Genomic DNA, 3,828 nt, shown 5'->3' with positions numbered 1-3,828 from the left:
TTTGAAAGGTCCAAAGAAGAGAGTCTCAACTAGTAGATAATCCACACAGGCTTCGAGTAGTATTACATCTTATTCGGTATCGATTTTGCATGGATTTAATTTCTTTTCTTTTTTTTAAAAAAAAAAAAGAACAAAAAAGAGGTTGAAAACAATTAAAGATAAAAAAAATTGAATGGAATAGTATAAGAAAAGTGAAAGGAGACTGCCAATGCAAAATCCAATAGCGGGGATCTAATTAGCTTGGAGTGAGTTTTCTCAAACATAATCTCCTTTCTGGTAGCATGAAACAAAAGAAGGGGATGATTATGAAGTAACAAAGTACAAACAGGTTTATATTTTGGACGGAGCTTTATTAGAGCTGAATGAGCCGAAGGTGATCGGGTTCAATGATCCTAATTGATTCAATCTCAAAGAGGTTGAATGGTAGAGAAGAAGTCTTGAAAAGACTGTCTCAATTCATGTGTCAACTCCGTCAATAAGCTTAGGAGCTAATACTAATGTGCAAGACTGGTAGCCTAAAATTGCGACTTTAAATAATTCCAAGCTTGTGGGGCAGTGTATATACGACATAGTTGAATCTGAATATCGTGAATGAAGATACTGCGAAACTAAGTAAGAATGTGATGATTCTTACTATCTTAATCCTCCAACTTCTCCTGATAAATAGTAATAAGATAGACCAAGTCAGGTTTTGGTTAAACAGGTAAGACTTATTTGAAAAAAACTAAGAATGAACATGGCCTAATAATCTGAAATAAAAGGACCATAAAATCTGAGCATGGTCTAATAACTTGAAATATAAGGACCAAGAAATCTCAGTTGACCTATTTTTAAGTCTGTGTGGCCTACGTAACCTATTTAAAGGCCTATATAATAATTATTTTTTTTAAAATTCAATATTAATAAAAAATATATAAATAGAATTATTTATGTGTATATATAATTATAGTAAAATAAATCAATCTTATATTGGGTTATTATCACTAAATTACTTTTTTTTAGAAAAATATAAATACTTAAAAATATAATAATTTTATATATTAAATTAAATTATATATAAATAAGCACAATGAAATCCTCATAATAATATGCCACTGATTTTTTTTCAATTACAAAGCTTTTCATTGAGCCAACCCAAATATCATAATTGTCTCATGTCAGAAATATATGGCAATCATATGCTTCATAACAAATCTTCAAATCAAAAAGGAGAAAAAATAGATTTACTCGGCCTCATGTCGAGTTCAGCAAATGCAAGTAAAATCAAATTCCGAAACAGCATATGGAGCAGTGAAATAAAATAGTAGCCAAATAAAAATCTAACCACGCAATGATGTCGGAAATGAAAGCAGCAAAGTGGCGTTGAAAAACAACTTCCGGAGGTGGCCGGACGTGCCATCATGCGCAGCTGGTCACTGATTCCGGTGAAAGGAGGGGCAACACGTGATGGTCACGGCCGATGGCCGGCAAATTTCAGATACCGGCATGTTTTGAGGAGGTAAATGCTGGGATGGTGGCAATATTGACGGACGACAAGCAGACAGCGGCGAAACGAAGGTGGCGGAACGGGAGGGAGAAAAGAAATCGTAATTATGCTCTGATACCATATTAAATTTAGAGGAAAATTATGATAAATTTATTTCATAATTGGCACGATATTTATACAATATATATACAACCTAACTAAAGACAATTTGGTCATTATATATACAATAATATGCTATCGTAAGTCAACCTTCAATATAAAATATTATTTTTTATATTATCGATACAATTTTTTATATATATTATAAAAATAAATAAATATATAGCATTATTGATACAATAATAAAAGAATCAAAATCAAACTCAACCTAAAATTTCTTAGACCAACTTTAATGAATAAAGCTTAAATATTATCGAATGGTACCTAGTGTACCAACGTCGCCAAATCAACCATAATTTGGGTGTCAATTCATATTTTTAATCGGATTTATGTCTTGTTGAGTCGTGCTTATGGTAAATACATTATTTACTTTTATAAAATGTTATATCTAAATTAATTTTCAAACTTAAAAAAAAAAAAAAAAAAAATTGTTTTATAAGAACTTTTTTAACTGTGCAATCTAAATTTACTAGGATATTAGTATTTCCAACAACTTTAGGGTTATAGTATGTATGGATTCTCAACTAGGTGTGCACTAGCTAAGACCTTATAGATTTGGTTAGAAGGCAAGATCGTGTGTGTGTGCGCGTAAAAAAAAAAAAAACTTAAGTATGGAGTATATGGTCAATTCTTTTTATCTCTAATATTTTCTAAAATTATATACTCAAAATTTTGTATTTTCTTCAAAATGGTGCAGCTATTGAGTATATTTTATTAGATATAAATTTTGAAATATAACATACAATTTCAATTCTACTTTAATCAAAATATACTTTCTCCAATAACTTTTGTCCCTCTTATTTTTATTTTAGTAATCCATGTTGAGATATTTTAGATATTCAGATTTAATAGATTTATATCTAGATTTGATATTATCTATAGATTAGATTACTTAAATTTGAGTCTATCGAGTCTGTTCTGTATTGCCTATATATAGGCTCCTTATTTTGATGATAAAAAACACAATCTCATTATTTTCCTCCAAATTTTCTAACATAGTATCAGAGCACAGTTTTCCAAAACCAAAACCCTAGTCGCCGCCGCCGCTGTTCGCCGTCCATCGTCCGCCCTTCTCCGGACGTCATTTTTCAGTCGCCGCCTCCTGCTTTTGTTCCCTACGTCGTGGTGTGGTTGGTTTTGTCATCGGACTTTATTCGTTTTGCGACTGTTACCGATTGAATTGTTCGATCTAGTTTCTTGATTTGGGCTTTGATTTCGTGATTCACATATTTTTATACGTTTTTTTTTGTTATGGAGCATATGGACGTTCATTTATCTATTACTACTATCTTGTCTAGCGATATCCGACCACCTGTCTCCATCTCCTTTTGTGCATGTTGATCCCACCTCTCGGGAGCACGATGATTATGTTGCCAAATTGGAATATTGGGATAGTAAAAATCATCAGATTCTTACTTGGTTGTGCAATACTTCTGTACATGCGATTCAGGTACAATTGACTCCTTTTGATACTGCAAAAGAGGCATGGGATTTCCTCGATTCTCGCTTTCAAACTATAGGTCTTGCTCATTATTATCAGCTTTGGACCATGCTGAGCTCCGCCCGACAACAACTTGGTCAGTCTGTTAATGCGTTTCATGCTCAGATTCAGCCTATTCGTTATTGTCTCTTGCATTCACAGATTACTCAGGACCATCTTGACCTTATTCAGATCCTTCGACCTGAATATAAGGTTGTTCGTGTCTCACTCCTACATCGACGTCCATTGTCTACTCTTGATGTTGCCATTCAGGAGATTACTTTTGAAGAGACCTGTCTCCAATTGGCTAAGACACCAAGTTTTGATTATGCTTTAGCTGTGTCTCGCCAATCCCGATCTACTCGTACTGGATGTCGAGTTTGCAAGTCTCCTGATCACACTTGGTCCACCTGTCCGAAGATTGAGTGCCACTTTTGTCATCTGCGTGGTCATATTGCTCTGGTCCGTCCCACCAGATCTCAGCGTTCAAGTAGTTCTGCTCCTAGACATTCCAATAGCTCTGCTCCCAAACCTCGGGAGCCTAATGGATCTTCTTCGATTGCTTCTTCTACGATTAGAGCTGCTACAACTGATGAGACTCGGCATTCGTCTTACAATCCTCACGACATAGAAGCCATCATGAAACATTTATGCAAACCAATTCTGCTATGTCTACCACTCCAGGTACATCTACTTGGTATTT

This window comes from Andrographis paniculata, unplaced genomic scaffold (genome assembly GCF_009805555.1).
Source record: "Andrographis paniculata isolate CXL003 unplaced genomic scaffold, ASM980555v1 Contig34END, whole genome shotgun sequence".
Lineage (NCBI taxonomy): Eukaryota > Viridiplantae > Streptophyta > Magnoliopsida > Lamiales > Acanthaceae > Andrographis > Andrographis paniculata.
This window is presented reverse-complemented; position numbering follows the sequence as displayed.